We start from the raw sequence: 23030 nt of genomic DNA, 5'->3' as shown, positions 1-23030 counted from the left end.
TGCCGGCGTCTTAATTTCCTCCTTGTCCTGTATCCTCAGATCGCTTGGAAGGTTTTAGGCATAGCTTCTGGTGAAACAACGATGGTGAGATCATAGCAGGTCTGCCAGGCTTGGGCCAGCCACGCTCCTGAACGGGGTTGGGAGCAGGAACAGTTTACACCAGCGTAATTTACCGCCCCCTCCCCCCCGGTGTAAATTATGCCGGGATAGCTCTGCCTGTATTTAATTTAGACAGTGCCTAGGACAATATTAGGAATCATTAGTTTAAGATAAATAGATGAAAAAACCAGATTGGAGATGTCTGAAAATCCCCAGGTCACGGTGGGTTTAAATCATGCGCGCGGTTCAGAGGTAATTGGCTGTGTTGCAAATCCCTCCTCGACTCAGCCTCTGAAGGGGCACCTTTCTGCTGGCGAATTCCTCCGCCGTTTAGTAATTACTGAGGATCTGAATTATTCAGCAATAATTTTGTATAACAAACGAAGTTTCACACGCTTTAATTACAGCGGGGAAGCGCCTGTGCCGGCGCGCGTGTGTTTGGGTGTGCGTGTGTGCAGGCTAAATTATTCACCACTTATCATCTCCACGAGCGACTATTAAGACGGATTACTCCTGGGACAAACCAACCTGTTTGGAATGTGTTGAATTATTGATCCCGACCGATTTACCTCTATTGGAGGAATGACAACATATATCTGCCCATCTTGTTTCCCCACCTCCCTTTCCTTTCCCCGGCCCCACCCCTCTTTCCAGTAAGAAGAAATCCGCATAAGAAGACCCTCTGCAAATAAGCAAGCATAATATGTAACCTCTTTTGCCATGACACAGATGCATGGAGACCAAACAAAATCGCACCCCATCAAAAATTAAGCCTTGCAGGGAAAGTGTTAGGTATGTAAAGCATTGTCGCTGGAAGTTAAGGAAAAAGAAGGGGAACAGCAATTTCTGTGTCGCTCCTAGAGATAGCAGTTCTCAGCAAGATCCATTCCAGGGTGCAGAAGCAGAACATCTTTTCAGGGCAAGACTTGCTGGTTCTGTGTGTGGCTGCAAATCCCTGAAAAGCCAGTGGCAGACTTTTCAGCCTCCGGGTCCTCGACTGACTCCACCCACCGCGACTGGACCTGGAATCAAAGAATCGTAGAGTTGGAAGGGACCCCCGAGGACCTGAGAAAATATTATAGCCAAATGAAATGGTAGGCAGGCCTTGAAATATAAGTGAATGCACGAGAATGATAAAGGAATCCAATGTAGGGTATATGTTTTAGAGAAATATTCCATTTATGACAGGAGATAAATGATTTGAATTAGAAGCATCATGGAAATAAGGATGAGACTTCAGGTACTGGATTGAAATTGAATGGAATTGGTTAAATTGTCTGAAAACGAACAAAAAATTATGGGGGGTGGAAAAAAACACGTGTTGAAACTATCCTACTGCACAAGGGCAAAAATTCCATTCATTTCCCCACCCACTTTTGCTTCCGGCTTCACCAAGCCCTGGCATGTGGCCCTCGGAAAGTTGCCCCGAAGACAAAGCGGCCCTGGAGCAGGAAAGGTTCTCTCCACCCCCCCCCGTCCCCCACTGCTGTTGTACGAAATGGATGCTTCTCCCTGTTACAAGACTATTCTTAGGTACTGTGTCCAAGCCAGGTGTGAGAGCTAATTGCTCAACTTCCTTTCATTGTGCATGCAAAATGTATTTGGATTTCTTCATTAAAAAAGCAGAAAGAAAAGTGTTCAAGCCAATACTGGCTTCGAAACTCTCCGGGGTTAAAGCGTGCGCATCTTTCTACTAACACAGCCACCACTGCATGTGTGCAACCTCCTCCTATTTCAGGTGTGTTTGGGGCAAAAGCTTCTGCACATCTGGAACAGAGAAGCCTTAAGGGAGGCTCTGCCAAAACAGCTGGCCTTCTGCCCAGCTCTGAGTTAGGGCCTGGGCTGCCGTGTACATCGGACACTAGGTGGCAGAATGGAGCCACCGTTACGCAGAGACACTCCCTGTACTGTGTATGTATATAATTCGCCGTCCGTGTAGTTAATGCCTTGGAAATTTGGGTCAGCTCTCTTTGTCTTTCGTTCTCTACTTAACGCAAGAAAACAAAGCAGCAACCATCTACATAACGGCACCTGCACATCCCTGACATCTTAGCCCCCAGTTTCTAGCTCCTGATCTTAGAGTCCCAGGATCTAGAGATTCTTTCTTCCCTGTTTCGTTCAGGTGGCCTTGAAGCCTGGACTTATTTAATTACCAATCCCCACCCCCGTCTACTAATAACAGAAGCCTTCATAATTAGGAGGTATAAATATTCTGTGTGGGCTGTTCTGTTCTGCTGCCACATTATGAAAACCCTGTACGGTTCTGATTGCCCAATCTCCCCCCAAAATTAAAAATAAGTACCATAACATGAAGCTGGAAGGGATGTGGAAGAGGACGGTTTCAGGCAGCCCAAGGGATGGAGAAACACCTTCCCCAGAAGGAACGGCTGGAGTGTTTTGGGTTTCTTGTGATCAAAGGCAAAGGTTTATGGGCAGCTTCCTGTTGGGGAAGGAGAAAAAGGAGAATGGAATAGATAGGGCACCCTGTGGGCCAAACGGCAACATTTTGTTGCAGTTTTAAAAAAATAAAATAAAAGCTAGAATTCAGAAAAAGCTAGAGGAGAGACTCATTTGATATGCCAAGGAAAGAGAGCATACTGTATCTTTATGCTGCTTTATTTATAAAAGTATTTATAACCACCCTCTCATAAAATGTCAGGGCTGTGCAGAGCAATATAAAAAATATATTTTAGCAAAAAAAAAAAAAGCATTAAAAGCAGTACAGAACAACCCTCCCAGTGACTGGCTGCTCAAGAGAAAAAAATCAACAACTGCATAGGTCTGTAATCGTATAAGAAAAGCTGCCAAGAGACTTCTAGTTGAAGCCAGTTGGGTCTTTGTAACATGGGGAACAACTAGCGGTGTTCCTCTGAATCAGCGGTTCTCAACCTGTGGGTCCCCAGATGTTGTTGGACTACAACTCCCATCATCCCTGACCACTGATCATGCTGGCTAGGAATGATGGGAGTTGTAGTCCAACAACATCTGGGGACCCACAGGTTGAGAAACACTGGAATGATCTCAGTGACCAGGCTAGGATGTAAGGACCCTCAAGTGGTCTTTAGGGTATCCAAGGTGTTGGCCTGGTAGCATTTGGGCAGCAGGTGTTGATGTTTTAGCATGAGTGTCACATGTTGTCATCCAGGCTAGCTGCTGCATTCTGCCCCAGCTGGAGTTTTCAGACCTGGTTGGAAGGTGTGGTGAATTTATGGAACTCACTGCCACAAGCTGTGATGGAAGAAGAAGAAGAAGGAAAGAGTCTGTCAGATCCATGGAGGAGGATGCCAGGTCTATCACGGGCTCCTGTATATCTGAGCTGAACAGGAACCTACATGTGGCCATTCAGCTTCTGCTTCAAATTCTCTGGCAAAGGAGATTTTCACCAGCAGCTGGGACAGTCTGTTTCACTGACAAGCTGCTCATACTGTCAGGAACATCCTCTTAAGGTTGAGCGAAAACCCCCTTTCCTGCAATTGGGATTCATTGGTCTGGGAACGACCCTAAAGGGCAGCAGAAAACAATGTCACTCCATCATCTTTGTGACAGCCCTTCAAATATTTAATGGTGGTTATTATGTCATCTCTCAGGATAAACAAACCCAACTCCCTTAGACTTTTTTTCAAGGCAGCCTTCAACCTTTGTTCAGAAAACCGTGGGTTGGCAGGCAATCAGATTTTTAAGATAATAATAATTAGGGCTGTTCCAAGACATTTTGGTACCTGAGGCAAACCACAACATGGCGTCTCTCTCCCCCCCGCCCCACTTCCAGGGAAGAAGGGGTGAGTGAAGATCTAGATTGGGGTGGGGGGTGGGGAATAAAGATTTACAATGGGAACAAAGGGCTTTGTGAAGATCTACATAGGGAACTTGGGGACAGGGGAATCAAATCATCCTTACCTGACAGCTGAACTGGGAATCAGAGACTGTTGTGGGAGAAAAGGGTCTGTTCTGAATCATGTCAGGTGGATGCAGAGCCCAGGAGACCACATAGGGCAGCCTCCCATTTCCTCCCTAGAGGTGAGAGGAGACCAACAGTGCTTCACATTCGCCAAGAGGCCACTGTAGAGGTGGCAGTGCCAAAGAGGCATGCTGCCAAGGAGGCAGTGCCAAGAAATGTACAGCAACCATCGCAGCTGCAGTGGCAGTGGGAGTGGGCAATGCAATCCTTGGAGGCCAGGTTTGTTGTCCCTGTAGATCCTGCCGCCAGAAGCTGTTGCCTCGCTTTGCATCATGGGTGGGCTAGCCTTGACGACAGCAGCAACAACAACAACAACAACAGTCTGGCTGCCCCCTCTCCGGAAAACTTTACGCGTTGTATCATTTGATCTGCTTCTCAAAACTGCAAATCAACTCAGGTGCTTGGGCAAAAAGGTTGCAATGAATTAATGGATGTCGTTCCTGGCCCTCCAGACCCCATCTGGCCTGATCCAGTATGGTTCTTCTTACATTCCTCTTCACCCAGGTATCTGATGGAATTTAAGAAGCTTTCAGGCAGCTTGCAACCCTGTGTAGCGACTCCCTTGCGCTGGGCAACTAATACATTAAATCCATCCATCAGGAATGCTGCTGACATGCCCACGTTCCGTAAGAGCAAACAAGCTGCTGTGTTTGGTCAAGATCTGGGTAGGCAAACTAAGGCCCGGGGGCCAGATCTGGCCCAATCACCTTCTAAATCCAGCCTGCGGATGGTCCAGAAATCAGCATTGTTTTTACTTGAGTAGAATGTGTCCTTTTATTTAAAATGCATCTCTGGGTTATTTGTGGGGCATAGGAATTCGTTAATTCTCCCCCCCCCAAAAAAAATATAGTCCGGCCCCCCACAAGGTCTGAGGGACAGTTGACCGGCCCCCTGCTGAAAATGTTTGCTGACCCCTGGTCAAGATAAAAGGTCCACCTACCCCAGTGTCCTGTTTCCAACTGTGGCCAGGCTGATGTCTCTGGAAAACCCCACAACCAAGTCCACCATATGGTCCTCGCCCACGGCCTATTCTCCGGCACAGTGGCATAGCACCGGAAGGAGGGCGCAGGGGCGGTCGCCCCAGGCGCAAAATTGTTAGGGGCAGAAAATGTCAATACAGCTGCACGCTTCCATCACTGGGCTCTGTTGAAAACATCTTCGCCGTGCAAACCAGGAAGTGACCTCTGCAGACAACGAAGCGACTCTTCTTTTCTTATCTCTGCGGCTATGATCTGGGTGAGGAGGACTCCATTAGGCAGCTGAACGCGCATGCATATTCTGTCTGTTTCCCTCCCTCTGTGTGGCCCCGGGAGCTGGCAACCCTTGCTACGCCCCTGCTCCAGCACCTGGTATTTAGCTATCGTGTTTACTGCCCCTGAACATGGAAGCTCTATCTAGTTGTTGTGGCCATCATCCCAGCTGCTGTGTCTCTCTCCTCAGCCCCTCCTGCAACCTGCGTTGGTACGATCCGGCATTCTGCCCCCTCCTTCTGTATCAGGTGGAGGCTGGTCCTTCCCAAGTCAAGGTGAAGGGGATGTGTGTGTGGTACATGCAAACTGTGTGAATATGTCTGCATTTCTATAGCAACTGAGCCTTCGTGCTCTTTGAAGAGGCAACTTAAAGTTGTGTTTCTCTCCACCCTCCTGTCGGGTTGATGGCCACAATTGGGAATATATCACTGCGATCATGGACGGTAATTAGCCCATTTGTCTTTGTGGCCAGCTTCCTCCGTGCTCCCCCCAGCAGCAGGCGTGCTGCGATATTATCCATACTATGGATCGGCTTCCTGGTTAAGAGGACGATGCTCAGCGATTATAAGGGTAAGGACTTTATCCTCCTTGTGTCTTTTAGAGCCATCCATCTACAGGCTTTTCACGCTGCAGTGAGAGCAGGCAATTGCCCTTGCCACCTCCCGTCCTGATCTTGCCTTCTTCTCCGCTTGCATGACACCAGGAAGAAGTGCAGTAGCTCCCTGGAGGACCATCTGGGTCCCAGGTTCAAATCCCGCAATCCCAAGATAGAGCTGGGAGAGTCTGCCACCCACATCTGAAAGCCAGTGTGGTATAGTGGTTAGAGTGTCAGACTAAGCCTTGGGAGACCAGGGTTTGAATCCCCACTCAGCCATGGAGCTCAATGGGTGTCAGGAGGCAGAGTCAGGCAATAAAACAGGAGCAATAAAACATGAGGCGTCCATGAAATTAACTCTTTTTTCAAAGAGACCAACACAGCGCAGACCTTGTGATCACAGCAACTCTTCCCAGTAGCTCTTGCCCCGAGGAGGCAGTTGCAAGAACTTCCCACAGCTCTCTAAGTCTCCTCCTTCTCTGGGCCCTTCCCAAGCAATTTCAGGCTCTTTTGTCTACTCTCTCTGCCCTCTTCATTCCTCTCTGTGTATGTGCCTTATTTTGATGTGCCTGTTCATAACCATTCTTCCCCATTGTGTTGCTGCCTCAGCCCTTCACTAGACGAGCCCAGCAAATCGGGGATCACATCAGCGAATTTGATGCTAACACTGGGAATATGTAGCCAATCAGATCCAGCGATGCAGTGACATTGCAGAGAGCAAGCAAAGGCAACTCGGAGTGATGGCGCAGCTGCCTGGGTCCATGCTGCCCTCACTCTGAATGGGGAAATGCTTTGGGGCCCACTTTGGAGCTGAGTGGGGTGGCTTTTCCAGGGCCGCTGCAAATATTCCCCCCCTTTCAGCACCTTCCCCTTTGGCAATTCCAGGGAAAATGCTCCAGTCTCCCGTCCACCTTGGCTAGGCCTTGGTGGCAGCTTCTCCTTTTTTGTTTACCTGCCTCCGACTCCACCGGCATCCTCCGCCGTTTTTATAGCCAGGAATAAAAGTTATAGCATCTTTACGGAGTGATCCGCTGCTATTTATTCCTTTATTAAACCTCCATTCCTGTTTTATTATGGAGAATGACAGATGGGCCCCCTGCAGGTCAGGGAAACGGTGAGCATTTCAAGCCCGGTGACTGATGGGTAGCTGCACACAGCGTCCGGGGGGAGCAAAGTGTGTGGGGGGGTCATCAATCAACAAGGTAACGGAAAATCTCCAGTGGGGATGAGGCTCTTTATGGCTTTACTTTATTATGATGATTATTTTTTAACAGGAAAACATGGATTTTGTTCCACTTCCCCAGGAAGTCACCTAGGGAGGAATTAAAGCTGTAGCGAGGAGCCAGGCAGGCTGATCTGCTTTCAAAATGGCAGCCAGCTACAGAGTCGGATGGCTAGAGTGACGACTCCTCCTCTTAGGAGGAAAAAGGAAGAGCAGCGGGTGGGAAAACTCAGCACTGGGGGACAAAGGCGGTCCTCCAGGCCTCTGTCTAGGCCACACCCCTTCATAGGCTTCCCCAAGCCACACCTTCGCAGAGCACCTTTACCTGACTGGAATGTGCCCTTGGGCTGTGATCATGGCTCTTGCTGGCCTGCAAGGAGGCTGAAGTAGTTGTGTATGAAAAACCACTAACTTGTGTGTGAGTGGAAATTCGGGAATTAAGCCAACCACAAGCTGAGAGACCATTGTGCTGTTACAGCTGCTCTTAAAATGTATGCATTTTAAAATGTATTGTATCAGACCCTCCAAGTGTCCCTATTTTCCAAGGACAGTCTCGGATTTACAGAAGCTGTTCCAGTTTCTGATTTGATCCTGGAATGTCCTCTTTTCCTTAGGACATTCCTCTTTTCACCGGAGAAATGTTGGAGGGTATGGACATCTGAAGGCAGCCCTGTATAAGGATTTTTAAAATGTTTAATGATTTATTATGTTTCTATATATTTGGAAGCTGCCCAGAGTGGCTGAGGCAACTCAGTCAGATGAGCAGGGTATAAATGTTGTTGTTATTATTATTATTATTATTATTATTATTATTATTATTATTATTATGGACTTTCCTATTTTCATTGGAGAAACGTTGGAGAGTATGTTTTCTGGAATTTCCGAAAGGCAGTGCTTTGTCCTGGAGTCAATTGAAAAATCACATTTCTTGGCATTTTTGTAAAAAAAGAAAAGAGAAAAGGAAAAAAAGAAAAGCTTAGCAACTTTGGGGTTTGTCTAAAAAAACTCAAGCATTTGGGGGTCTTCCTAAAACAAAGCTGAACAACTTTTGGGGTGTCCTGGCTTTTTGAAATATGGCAACCCTAAGTATGTTGTATGTCTATTTCTCTCTGTGTTTGTGTATTTGCACACACACTTTGCTTGTAAACTGGGACTTGAATGGGAAGCGATGTATAAATTTAATCCACCTAAACCTGAGACAAAGGAGTTGTTGGTGAATAGATCACCTGAGCTGCCTGTTGGGAAGAGGACTGGGCCGCCCCCCCCCCCCCGCTCAGCTTTTCAACCTCCACAACTTGATGGAGGCAAGCAAATCTTCTGCGTTGGCACCCGCAAATCCAAATGAGAAATGTCCTCTCTCTGACCTTCCTTCGGCTGAAAGTCAAAAGAGCAGAGCTGCTCGTAGAAGGGAGGGATGGGGGAGTTTGAAATGTGACCCGTGATTAATGCACCAGTTTGTGCCTGTGCGCTGCTTAAAAGTTCAGCCCTGCCCCCAGGAGATGGCAAGCAGGAGGAATGGCTTTGAAATACTGCTGGTCCTGCTACTCAGAATGAAGGGGAGGGAAAACCTTTTGCAGGGTGAGGGCCACACGCCCTTCTGTGCAACCTCATGAGGGCTTTTGTACAGTAGGTAATAATAATAATAATAATAATAATAATAATAATACACACAGTCAGAGGGATCCAAGGGTCATCTAGTCCAACCCCCTGCAATACAGGAATTCTGCCCATAGCCATCCCTGGGTGAACTCAAACCACCAATCTTCTGGTTAATAGCCAGACACACACTGAGTCATTGTTTATGTTATGTATTGAAGTTCTCACCCTGGGCCAGCAGGGGGATACTGTAGATAGTTTTCACTCAGGTCCACGTCAGTTATTTTAGGCGGGAAACCCTGGGTTGTTGTTGCTACAATGTTGACAGCCGGCTGCCTATAAAAGCAGGCCGGCTGAGCTGTTTGCTGTTCAGTTCTGTCCAGCTTACAAGTAAAGAGCTGCTCTGGAGAAATCGCTGTGTCGTCTGCTATGTTCGCTCACAACTTAACAGTTTATGTTTATGATTATGCCTATCTTATTGGGTTGCCCCAGCCACTCTGGGCGGCTTCCAAGTAATTATAACACAGTAAGACCTCAAACATTAAAAACCTTAAACATTAAAAAATACAGGGTTGCCTTCAGATGTCTTCTAAAAGTCAGGTAGTTGTTTATTTCCTTGACATCTGATGGGAGGGCGTTCCACAGGGCGGGTGCCACTACCGAGAAGGCCCTCTGCCTGGTTCCCTGTAACATCGCTTCTCACAGTGAGGGAATCGCCAGAAGGCCCTTGGAGCTGGACCTCAGTGTCCGGGTTGAATGTTAGGGGAGGAGACGCTAGTTTCTAGACACCCTCACACACCCTTCTCTATCCTCCAGGCAAGCATGATCAGAGAGTTCAAGGACATATTCCAGCCAGGCAAAAACACTCCCGGTGTGTAGCAGGGTCTGTAAGGTTATGTAGAGAGCCTGAAGGCCTGCATTTATGCCCTGGGCCTGAAGTTCTCCACCCTGCTCTGATAAGTTCGTTTGTGTGTTTATGGAGTTGCCAAGATGATAAAAACCTGTTGGGTTTTTGTGGTGGAGGAGGTATGTTGGGGGAAAAGAAGAGAATTGTAGAGTGGTTGAGTTGGAAGAGACTACAAGGGTCATCTGGTACAACCCAATGCAATGCAGGAAACCTTGGCCAACATGGGGCTCAAACCCACAAAAAAACTACACACAGTGGTACCTCAGGTTAAGTACTTAATTTGTTCTGGAGGTCCGTATTTAACCTGAAACTGTTCTTAACCTGAAGCACCGTTTTAGCTAATGGGGCCTCCTGCTGCTACCGCGCAGCCGGAGCACGATTTCTGTTCTTATTCTGAAGCAAAGTGCTTAACCTGAAGCACTGTTTCTGGGTTAGCTGAGTCTGTAACCTGAAGCGTATGTAACCTGAAGCGTATGTAACCCGAGGTACCACTGTATTTTGGATGTGCACTGGTCATGAGATTTGACTCATTTCTGAATCTGCAACATTGGAAAGCAGCCTGATCCATTTATTCCGTTCTCAGTTCAATGTGATAAAAATGATGCTATGTTCTTTCCCATTCACTGTAATGGGGAATCTAAGTATGTTTATAATGTTTTTCCCTTTTCACAGAAGTGGATGGACTTTGCAGGCAGGTCAACCCCTCCAGGGTGGATTAAGCTTGCCAAATTGTAGAGGCAAGTAGCCAGGGTTTCATGCAGTTTTTAAGGATCAGGTTTAAATTTTGTTGGCTTGCTTTTTTTAAAAAAAGGGTTTCCCCCCCCATTTTCTGCCCAAACTGAATGGAATTTGCAGACATAGTCACCATTCTGAGGTGACGAAGCCGGTTGCCAAATTTCAGAATGATAGCTGCAAGTGGTTCTTCCACAAGGGCAGACTTTATTATTTTGGGGTTGGTTCAATAGGAATCATTGGGGGGTGGGAGTGGGGGCTGGGAAGCATGAATCCCCAGGAAATATAGGGGTGTGTGTGTCATGAGGGGCCAGTGAAGTCAATGGAAAGTGAGAGCATGGGGATGTAGTTAGCCGAGGACCTAAATGGTAGCATCCTTTATGGTCTCTAATCGCCTCAGGGTTACTTTGGTGCTGAGTGGACTCTAAATGCATACAATTTTAAGGCTTCATCCCTGCTCTGGCAGAGTAATGCTACACTGATTCCGGGGTCCATAAAGCAAGACCCAACCTTCAAGAAGAAATTGATGAAGCCTTCTCTGAGGACTCCGCAGATGCAGAGATGGCCAAGGGAGGAATGAAAGCAATGGAGGAAGACAGAGAATCGGATGACTACGTAAACAAGACAAGGGAAGCTCTAGCTTCATATTAGACAGAGTCCTTGGACCCTTTTGAACAGAAGTTTGGAACGTGAGGGGATGCGGGTGGCTCTGTGGCCTAAACCACAGAGCCTAGGGCTTGCCGATCAGAAGGTCAGCGGTTCGAATCCCTGCAATGGGGTGAGCTCCTGCCAACCTAGCAGTTTGAAAGCATGTCAAAGTGAAAGTAGATAAATAGGTACCGCTCCGGTGGGAAGGTAAACGGCGTTTCCATGTGCCGCTCTGGTTTGCCAGAAGCAGCTTAGTCATGCTGGTCACATGACCCAGAAGCTGTCTGCAGATAAACACCGGCTCCCTTGGCCAGTAAAGTGAGATGAGCACCGCAACCCCAGAGTTGTTCGCGACTGGACTTAACTGTCAGGGGTCCCTTTACCTTTACCTTTTGGAACGCGAGAGCATGCAAGGGCAGTGCAATCAGGGCAGCTAACATGATGCTCTCCATTGATGGTGGTCAGGGATGATGGGTGATGGAGTCCAACAGCATCTGTATGGCGTTGACTACACCAAAATACGTGGAATATTTAAAAAGCAGTCAAACCAACATGCAGGGTTTGCTAGAGAGGCACATGACAGGAGCTGAAGCTGAAGCTCACAGACTATTTCCTGTAAGTTTGCTAGAGAGGACTCTGTGAGAGACACTCCCACTGTACCCCAAGAGGGCGAGGGAATAGCTACCGGTATATATTCTCCTACCTGCCTGGATACACTCTCTTACTTCTTTCCCCATCTCCTTCCATCCCCTCAGCAATGTGAGAACGTCTGCCTGTCTGAGCTCCTATCTCAGACTGCATTTTAAGCTAGGCCTAAGTATGTCCCTGTAGCTGAATTGCCATTTTAAGTCTGCCTGAACAAAGCTGCTGCATCTGTTACTCTTCAACAAGTTTTTTGAGTGAGGAAATGTTATTTTTACTTTTTCCAAGACTCATTGTGTGATTATTTATTCCCGCCAAATGGGCGGAGTATAAATAAGAAAATTGTTGTTTTAAGGGGGAGAAAAGGGGGAAATATTGGGAAAATCCAGTCTGCCTTAAGACAACCTGGATTGCTTAAAGTAAAAGGCTAAAACTAAGTTTCCCTTTTAATACACAAAGGGATGCACTCTGCTGAGCTCACAAACATGAGAAAGGAAAGATAATATCTAATACAGCGGTACCTTGGGTTACATATGCTTCAGGTTACATACGCTTCAGGTTACACACTCCGCTAACCCAGAAGTAGTGCTTCAGGTTAAGAACTTTGCTTCAGGATAAGAACAGAAATTGGGCTCCGGCGGCGCGGCAGCAGCAGGAGGCCCCATTAGCTAAAGTGGTGCTTCAGGTTAAGAACAGTTTCAGGTTAAGTACGGACCTCCGGAATGAATTAAGTACATAACCCGAGGTACCACTGTAAATATATCCTCTCCTAGCATCCCAACAAAATAGACATTTTGGGGAGGGATGGGGAAAATTGGGAGAAAAAGGGAGGGAAGTTTTTGAAACTGCTAGAAACTATTGCAATTTGTGTGTTTGGTCGAGCCGGCTGGGTCCCACACCGGGCTCCGTGAGAAGCCTTTTGTGTGGCTCCCCTGCCATCCCAGTCGTCTCCCTTCTCCAGACCAGGGAGGGATGCAGCCAGCCCGCCATGCACGCGCCACGGGTGGCGTCTTCTCTCTGTTTGCAGTCACAACGTGCAGCCGGAGCCCCCGTGGCTGATTTATAATCCCAGAGTGTTATTGCGGCTCGCTCTCCTCCCCCGAATACTAACGGCCTCGGTGGCAGCTGTTTGAATGGAACTTAATTAAAAAACAATCGCGGCCCATTTGGAGGCGAGTGCTAATTCGGAGAGATCAAAGAGCCGCTATCGGGGAGCGGCGGCTGCTCCTGGCGGGCTCCGGGCTCATTCGGAACCTCGTCACACAGAGAGCCGGGACGTGGCTGTCGCCTGGGCGTGGAGCCCGTGGCGGAGCGCGTGTGACGAGGGGAGGAGATGACACGCGGGAGGGAAGGAGGGCAGCCGGGAAGGAGCCCAACCCAGTATCCTGTCTCTGTCAAGGGAGGCATTAAACAGCCCTCTTAACTCAGTATATCGCCTCTTTCATGGGAGGACTGAATCACTCTCCTCTAACCCAGTAGGCTGCCTCTGTCAGTTAGGGATTAAATAGAGCCCTCTGAACCAGACAGTATATATTATCTCTGTCAAGGGGAGGCTGAATCGCTCTCCTCCAACCCAGTATACTGCCTCTGTCAAGGGATGAACAGCCCTTTAACTCACTATCAAAGGAGGATGGAGGGATTAAATAGCCCTCCTAACCCAGTACACTTCATCTGCTGAAAATGACTGCAGCTAGTGGCAGAGCATGGGTTGCCAGCACCCAGGGCCTAACGGTGTCCGTGTCATCCAGGAGACCGCAGCTGCAGAGATAAGAAAAGAAGAGTCGTTCTGTTGTCTGGAAACGTCACTTCCCGGTTCACATGGAGAAGCCATTTTCAACAAAGCGCAGTGACAGAAGCGTGCAGCTGTATTGAGGTTGAGGCAGTACGGAGCCTGCGGACACCCAAGCCACCACGTCACTCCCAGGAGTGGCTTGGGCACGCATGGCTTGGGCACGCTGGAGGCCCTGTGGTAAGTGCCAGCCCCCACAGTGTGGCACCCAGTGCCAGCCGCGTTTTGTTACGTTTGTTGACTGAACTAAAAAGTTTCGTGAGCCCAATTTAAAAAAAATTTTTTTTTTAAAACTCATATTTTTGTCATTTTGTCACCACACCCTCAGCGATGATAACCGGGGCGGCCCGCACCCCCCCCACCTCCCTTCCTCTGCCACTGCACCAAGCACCTCCTGCTCCTGAACTGTGCTGGCTGGTCATTACAGGAACAATTGTTTAGAAACTGGTGCCTGAGTTTTTGGTTTTCCTCTTCCCGCCCTGTCCCTTTCCCCTTGTAAGTTGTGTCTTTTTTAGATTGTAAGCCTGTAGGCAGGGACTGTCTTGTTTTAATTGATCATATGCAAGCCGTTCTGGGAGCCTTTTTGGCTCGTGAGAGGTGCTACAAATGCTCTACATAAAGAAATAACATTTGCATAGCTTTCACTGCACGATAGTGTGTTGTTTTTCCTGGTTTATGAGTCCTCTTTTTCTTCTTTATTAAATTTGTTTACCGCCCTATACCCTCAGGTGTCAGGTCAGCTCACAGGATAAAATAACCATATAAAAACACAAAATACATTATAAAAACCAGAACAACCCAATAAAGCTCCCCACAAAAAAACACATTTTTAAAGGGCATTGAATGTCAGTCAACCAAAGGCTTGGTTAAAGAGGAATGTTTTTGCCTGGTGCCTAAAGGTGTATCATGAAGGTCAAAGGTGGCATATACACCCTATGTTGAAAGCACAGTTAAAGTGCATGGCTCCCCCCCCCCCAAAAAAAGAATATTGGGAACTGTAGTTTGTTAAGGGTCCTGAGAATTGTATATTTGTGAGGGGTAAATTGCATTCCCCATAATTCTTTGCAGGAAGACATGTGCTTCAATGTTCTTTAAACACACAGTGTGTGTGCAGTCATAGGAGACTCTCCCCCTGCTCGCCTGGAAATCTTATCCAACCATCTCTCTGGCTCATGACGTTTCAACACTTATCGCCTTCCTGCACCCTTTCAACAACATAGCGGCACCCATAAGAACTTTTAAAAAGCTGACGTTCTCTGTACCTAGTGTGAAGTTTGAGCTCCATGGTGGCTGGTGCCCAGTGGCAGGGCAGAAGGCGAGGAGGAGGTAAAACCACCAGATCTAATAATAGGTAGCATTAACCCCTGATCATTTGATTGATTGGCATGTAGGTAGGTAAGAAGGTAAGTGAGGCTGCGGTTGGTGGGGCAGTGCCACAATGGATCAGCCTCCGGTTGCACAACTCAATGGTGCATCATCTTGGCCAGTGGTGGCTTCTCTCTGTTTGCAACCACACTCAGGAGAATCACAGCTTCGAAGCCCGCCAATCAGCTGCCTGCTACCAGATACAAATCTCCCAGAAAGGCAGAGCGGATCAATGTGTGTGTGCATGGATTAATTGGGCTTCTCAAGCACTTTGACAGTCCCTTTCTCACCCCCCTCCCCTTTCGCCGTCTTTTAAAGACTACTCCAGCTTTGCAAATAATTTCCCAAGGCCCGTCTGCCTGCACCCTCAACTTCACTCCATCTGCTTCCACTATCACGCTCTCTCTTTTCCCCTTCCCTAAATTCCATCTATCCATCTGCTTAAGGGAGGCGGAGGGAGGAAGCTGCAGGAGGGATGTCACGAATGAATGGATACTATATGTAGGGAAGGTTCGCTGCTCAGTTGTACAGCATCTCCTTTGCATGCAGAAGGTCGCAATTCCCAGCATCTCCCGGAAGGGATCAGAAAGTCCCCTGCCTGAATCTCTGAAGAACGGCTGCCAGTCAGTGTAAACCAGGGATGGAGGACCTCTGGCCCACAGGCTGATTTTGGGGTGCCAGGGGAGTCCAACCTAGCCTGTGAGGCCATTTCCCCCAAACCACACCCACCCACTGACTGACATCACTTGCGATGTCATTGGACGGGCAGATGGGCAAGGTTAAATTCTGATGCCTTGGCTGCCCATAGCTATTTCCCAGCAGGGGAACAGGGGCTGGATTTAACCCCCAATCGTCAGCTGACGAGTGGGGGTGAAATCCTGCTTAGTTCAGCCAGATTCCGTACAAATCCCTTCCTGATTCAGAAGGCAGTTGGCAAGGGAAACCCTTTTAACACATATTGCCAGGTCAGATATTATGAAAACAATAACACAATATGGACTTCAAACCGGTTCTGGACGATGTATCAGTATATTGCCTAGCCCTAGGAGGCATCTATCACAAATCACGATGGATGTGTGTGTGCCATGCAGAAATCACAATGTGAGAAAAACCTTGAAGCCAGCCGATGCTTCTCTCGATTCCTGCAGCCCCTGTTAACTCTGCTGGCGCAGCTCTCCCCTGCCTCACGCGGGGGGGCAGTGAATCACAAGATCAGGTGCTGGCAAAAAACACGATGCAGGAAAAACAGTGAAGTCAGCCAATGCCTCTACGTAGCTCCATCCTTATTTCAGACATCGTGATATATCTGTATATCATGATGTTTAGCTAGTGGTATATATCATATCATGGTGTTGAAAATCAGATATCGCCCAGCCCTAAACCCGCCCCTCCCATTTTAGCAGAGGATTGCTCTGAGTTTGTGTGCACCCGACTCCTATAATCCCTGGATCCAGCAAGTGTTAAAATTTAATTTAAGCCTTGGGGTGCTAAACTGTGCACCAGACACGTCTAATCCCAGGATCCAGCAAGTGTTAAAAGCAAATTAAGCCAGGCTAGTTTCCTGTGTTGAGGTGATTGCCTGGCCATGAAGAGGACGAAGGATCAGGAGGGTTGTGCCAGATGGCAAATGGGTGTGGCCCTCCTCCCTCAAGAGAAAAAGCAAGGGTTTATAGTAGTGAGGTTATGGCTGTGATGTGAACTAGAAGCAAAGGCTGCAGGCTGGAAAGGCTCAGAGAGAGAGAGAGAGAGACTTTTGATTTCTGCAGGGATCCAAGGCTGTGGCTATGGGAGAAGCAATACCTTCTTAAGATGTTAATGCTGGGAGTCCCTGCATCGCAGGCTCAGGTTGTATATACAGTGGTACCTCGGGTTAAGTACTTCATTTGTTCCGGAGGTCCATTCTTAACCTGAAACTGTTCTTAACCTGAAGTACCACTTTAGCTAATGGGGCCTCCTCCTGCCGCCGCGCCACCGGAGCACAATTTCTGTTCTCATCCTGAAGCAAAGTTCTTAACCCGAGGTACTATTTCTGGGTTAGCGGAGTCTGTAACCTGAAGCGTCTGTAACCTGAAGCGCCTGTAACCTGAGATACCACTGTAGGTGTAAATAAAGCACATATCCTAAAGATAGCAGAGTCTCCGCTGTCCCTCATTCCAAAGGGTAAACGCCTGGAACCCCTGGAATCTCACACCACTCAGAGATTGGGGTGGCGTACAACAGTATATAGTACCCCCAAGATGTAGTGGTATTAAGTATTAGGCTGGGACCTGGGAGACCAGAGTTCGAATCCCTGCCCGGCTGTGAAGCTTACTGGGTCCCTTGGGCCAGCCACTGCCTCTCGCCCTAACCTACCTCACAGGGTTGTTGTGGGAATTAAATGTATGCCACCTCCTTGAGCTCCTTGGAGGAAAAAGGTGGGATAGAAATGCAATAAATAAATAAAAATTTAAAAGCCACCACATTGTCATGAGTAAATGCCCCAGACAGGCAGCATGTTTCTGGTTATTATCACCAGGAATGGCAGAAGGGAAGATGGGAGGGTTGAACTGGGCAGTGTTGGGTGGGATCCACAGCCCCAAACTTCCCACCCTATTCTTCGTGGTTGAAGAAGCATTATGGGGCATTTCACAAAACATTCTCCCCCCACCTGAGGGGGAGTGGGGGACGATGACTGAACTCTCCCAGCAGTCCAGGAGAGCCTGACAAGGAAAACCCTCAGACGATTTCTCAGGCAGGAAAGGGAGGCATTTTGAACGAGAGCAGGTGGAAGTCTGTGCCAAACAACTAAAAGGGCAGGCTTGTATGTGCTTGTGATTTACTCAGAGCAGGTGGTGGGCAACTTGCAGCCCAAAGGCCATGTGCAGCCCCTCAGCCTCATTATGCAAAGCTCTCTGCCCAATTTCCAAAGCTGTCAGTTCAGACTTCTGGGAAAGGGGAACGTTTCCCTCCCCTGGCAGCCCACTGGGTGGGGAAGAGGAGAGAGCGAGGGCAAGGGAGAAGAGCGAAGAAAGAGAGGCAGCAAGAAAGGGGAGGCAGAGAGAGCGTGCAAGCGAGGAAGGAGGTGGAGGAAGGAGTGAGAAGGGAGGAAGGAAGGAGGGTGTGGAAGAAACAGAGGGAGAAAGAGACAGGGTGGCAGAAAATGCTAGAGTGGAGTGGCAGAAAGGGTGAGGAAGGGTGTGGCAGAAAATGAGGGGGGGGGAGAGTATAGAATCATAGATGACCCACAAGGATCATCTAGTCCAAACCTCTGCAATGCAGGAATCATTAGGAAATGTCTCAAGAAAGGAATACTGATTTTCATTCCTCTTCCTTGATACAGGAGACATAGAGTTAACCCGAAAAAGGTTCGAGTATTTTCATTGCCGAAGAATTGATGCTTTTGAATTCTGGTGCTGGAGGAGACTCTTGAGAGTCCCATGGACTGCAAGAAGAACAAACCTATCCATTCTTAAGGAAGTCAGCCCTGAGTGCTCACTGGAAGGACAGATCGTGAAGCTGAGGCTCCAATACTTTGGCCACCTCATGAGAAGAGAAGACTCCCTGGAAAAGACCCTGATGTTGGGAAAGATGGAGGGCACAAGGAGAAGGGGACGACAGAGGACGAGATGGTTGGACAGTGTTCTCGAAGCTACCAGCATGAGTTTGACCAAACTGCGGGAGGCAGTGGAAGACAGGAGTGCCTGGCGTGCTCTGGTCCATGGGGTCACGAAGAGTCAGACACGACTAAATGACTAAACAACAACAATTTCACACTAGCTAGGAGCCCTCATGATAGCTTCCCGATAGTAGCCGATTGCTGCAATCGAATGCCCATGTATTGAACTTTTGCACCCCTAAAAAAAGAAAGGAAAAGTGGGTACCTTTGACCACGCTTGGCTCTGTGCCTCTGTCTTGCTGCTCAATAGTTGCCCACACCTGCCCTAGAGCACTGGACGTGTGGTTCCCCCATGCCTGGGTGATCTTAGTGGTACCTTTGGCTCCTCTGCTCCACCCCCCCCACCCCCCTCGGGCCTTGGCCTGGGCCTTCCCTGAGCCAGCGTTTTATTATGGGCACTATTGAAATTCATGTTGAGCAGCGGAGCGCAGCCGAGAGTGCAGCCGGAGCACGCCAGACGCTAATGCTGCGCAGCCGAGATTGATAGAGGTCTGGAGTTTAATAGAGCACCCTCGCTTTTCTTTTGTCAGTCGCGAATGGGTTCCTCAAGGTCCAGGCGGGAAATTGCTTTTGCAAAGGGAAGGAGAAGAAGAAGAAGAAGAAAATGCACGCACACACGCACACACACATGGGCGCAGTCACAGCCAGAAATTCAAAACACCAAAAGCGCAGAGATAAAGAGCTACGCCAAGGCTGGCAGTTCCTCCTCACCCCCAAGGAGGGGAAGAGATTAAGGAGGTGGTGGCAGGCAAGTGAGCTGAAAATGGGCGCCCCCGTCCATCTCTGCAGAATACCGTGCAAGGTTGATGCTTGTTGTGCAGAGGCCGGTGCAGAGGCTGTCCTTGGATGCCTCTTTGATCACAAAATCAAACAGGGGAGGGGGCTCAGCTGAGCGGAAAAACACCTGCTTTGTATGCAGAAAGTCCCTGGTTCAATCCAAGGCATCTCCAGGTAGGACAGGGACCGTCCCCTTGTCTGACACCCTGGAGAGTCTCTGCCAGTTACCAAACTAGGTAGACCAATAGTCTAACTCACTGTACATTCTTAATATTTGCTGATGAGCTCTTTTTGGGAGCGCTGGACCCTGGCCAATAGATATTTGGCCTTCGTTCCTGCCTGGCTCTTGGTTCTGAATATCCCCAGTTGCCAGATTAAGCGAAGAGAAGTTTTGCTTATTGCTTCAATATCTTGCCCGTCGTAAATGCCTGGATCAATTAGATTTCTTTATAAGGAAACAGGAGTGGTTCTCTAGTAGTGCATCAGCATTTTGCAGACATTGTGCATTCCCATTTTGAATGGGAAGGGGTCTCGCTGTCACCATCCCAATTTGAAATTCTAGAATTCAGATTTGCCTGCGTTCCAGTGTTTCTGTGAACAAATAGGACCGGATCTTATTTGAACGAAATCTCAACTTCTTAGGATGTGGTGTTTATTCTGTACTAGAAAAGTTGTGCTGGAGAGACTTCTGGATCAGACCAAAGACTCATGAGGTCTAGCATCCTGTTCTCACAGTGGCCACCCAAGTACCACAAGCAAACCCTGAGCAGAACAGCAATTTCCCCACTTGTGATTTTCAGCAGCTGACATGAAAGTGGAAATCACAGCCATTGTGCCTGGAGATTGTTCATAGCCTTCCCTTGCTTCCTAAATCTGTCTAATCCTTTTCCAAAGCCCTCCACGTTGTTGGCCACATCTAGTGGAAGTGAGTTCCATAGTTTAACTAAGCCCTGCTTGAACAAATCCTTCCTTTGGTCTCTTCTGAATTTCCCAACTTTCAGCTTCACTGGATGACCTCAGAATCTAGTATCACGAAAGAAGAAGAAAAACCTAGCTCTATTCACTTTCACTACAGCATGCAAGATTTTAAGGCACCTCTTTCTCACCTTTTTTCTAAAGAGCCCCAATGTTGTAACTTTTCCTCACCCTTTAAAAATTTTCTTGCCCTTTTCTGAATGTTTTCCAGCTCTACAATACCCAGAGGCGGCCAGAACCGTAAACGATATTCCATAGATTGGTATAAAGACTTGATGAAACCAGCAGTTTGGTTTTTTGGTCCCATTTCTAATGACCCCCAAATGGAATGGACCTTGTTCACAGCTGCTGCATTGTGGGCTGACATTTTTAGCAAGCTTGACCCCTTGACCCCAAGGTCTCAGTCCTCATCGGTCACCTCCAGTTCAGACTTGACTAATGGATATATGATGTTACGCCCCATTGTACCTCACTATATGCCCAGGCTGAATTGTATTCACCATTTTACTGCCCATTCTGCTGGAGAGATCCTTTTGGAGCCTTTCACAATCCCATCTTGTTTCAATGTTCCTGAACAAAACTGGTATCGGCAGCAAACTTGGGGGCTCACTCCTAACTCCAGACCATTTGTGAGCAAGTTAAAAAGCACACATCCCACCAGTGGCCTTGCTGGGGGGAGGGGCTGGGGGGTGTTGCCCCAGGTGCGTTTTTTTGAGGGGGCACAACCAGGTGCCCCCATGGCAGGGGAAGCTGGGTCTGGCCTTCAGGGCAGGGGCAGCGATGACAGCAGCTCCTTCTCCTAAGGTTCAATCTGTTTGTGATTGATTGGTGGATAGAAAAGTCCCTGTGAGAATTTGCCAGCAATATTTTAGCATGAATGTATTGTGGTAGACCCACTTTTGGAGGCAATGTTATCTAAGATGCACAGTTTTGGAAAGCAATTTCTCCTAATAGAATGCATCTTGTCATAGTTTAATGAATGTGTATTCATTTTTATGCCCGCATTACCTGCGCACGTGCATTTTTGCACACATATCTTGACTGGAGAGCTGCATTGCAAAATTCGGAGACGTGCAGATTTCGAAGGATGGCTGCAGTTCAGATCATTTTTGTTTTGCAAAGTGCAAATCGGGCAGGCTTCCCTTTGCATGCAAACTGAATGGGATTTCTTTCCCTTTGCCCCTTTTAGCTTGACCCAAATGTTCGTACGGGGATCCCTGTGGGGTCGTGGTCTCTTCCAACTCCACGATTCTATAAACTCCCAGCCAGATGCAGTTGGCTCCCTCCTTCCTTACCAATTTGATTTATTCTTTTGCTCTGGAGAGGGGGAACTATTTCTCAGCCTTAATCCTAACTTAGCCTGAGGCTCTCCTGCCTGCTTGGAATTGGGCCTTCCTTTTTAGTCCTTTTTCCCACCGCTGGCTCCCTTCACTGCACTAAGCCAGATTTGCTTCTCTTAATCTTTCCCCCCAGAACCAAGTCCCTCCAGAGCCCTTATTATTTCGGTAGGTCTCCCCACACTCCCTTCCCCCTGCTGCAGTCTCTCTCTCTCCCTCTCTCTCTTTGAACTGCCTCCATCCTGTCAGTCGTTGCCAATAATGAGATGCCCAGAACACACTATGCACAGTGCATGCGATGCTCTCTCTCTCTCTCGCTCACACACATCCCTGCCTCTCTCCCAGGTGTGGTTCAGCTGCAGAGAGGTGCGGTATCTCTGCCTCTGTGCTCTGGAACATGATGGTTTGGCACGTGCCGTTTCCCCGGCTGCTTTGACAGGTCGGCAGCTTCGTCCCCTCCCAGCCAGCCTTCCCTCTTTGCAACGCGATGCCTTTTCCTCCCTCCCTTGCACCCTTCCCTCAGCACCCACAACCTTCTTAGCAAGCGAGCTTAGAAGGCTGGATAAATTGGCACAAGGGCGGGGAGCTCCTAGCATCACCCAAGCCTCTCTACTTGGCCCTCGGGACTCGCCACACCCCTCCCTAGTCCTGCGCCACACCCTCTTTGAATGTTTTGGCCTAGCTGAGGGGCCGGCCTGTCCATGAGGCAGAGGGAGGCAGCTGCCTCAGGCGGCAGAATCCAAGGAGAGCTTCCGGACGTTTGACAGTGTGAAATCTGCCACTACCAGCGGTGGCGTTATTATTACAGTCGTACCTTGGAAGTCTGTTCGGGTTCCAAAATGTTCAGAAACTGAAGCTTGGCTTCTGATTGGCTGCAGGAAGCTCCTGCAGCCAATCGGAAGCTCCCTTGGACGTTCGGGTTCCAAAAATAGTTCGCAAACCGGAACAGTCACTTCCAGGTTTGCAGCATTCAGGAGCCAAAACGTTCGAGAACTAAGCTGTTCGAAAACCAAGGTACGACTGTATTATTATTATTATTATTATTATTATTATTATTATTATTGGCCCACCCTTCACCATCAGGTCCCAGGGTGGGTCAAAACAATTTTACTTACTTATATGTTGCATTTATACACCGCCTTCCCCCCCAAGGTTCTCTCCCTCCTCATTTAATCCCCACAACCACCCTGTGAGGTAGTTTAGGCTGAGTGTTAGTGACTGACCTTACAGTGAGTCTCATGGTGAAGTGGGGATTCGAACCCTGGTCTCCGAGGTCCTAGCCCAGCACTCTAACCCCTGCACCACATTAGTTCAGCAATGAAATAACTGACTCCATGCTTTACAGGGTTAAAGAAAAAGAAAAATGGTGTAAAAAAAAATATACAAAGGTGGAAGTAATCTAATTAGACACAACAATGCAGTAAGAGTAAATTTTTCGAGGTCTTAGAACAAAGGAAGGAAGTCAATTTGTGTTTATGTACGT

Source organism: Podarcis raffonei, chromosome 16, assembly GCF_027172205.1.
Source record: "Podarcis raffonei isolate rPodRaf1 chromosome 16, rPodRaf1.pri, whole genome shotgun sequence".
In the NCBI taxonomy this organism is placed as follows: Eukaryota; Metazoa; Chordata; class Lepidosauria; order Squamata; family Lacertidae; genus Podarcis; species Podarcis raffonei.
This window is presented reverse-complemented; position numbering follows the sequence as displayed.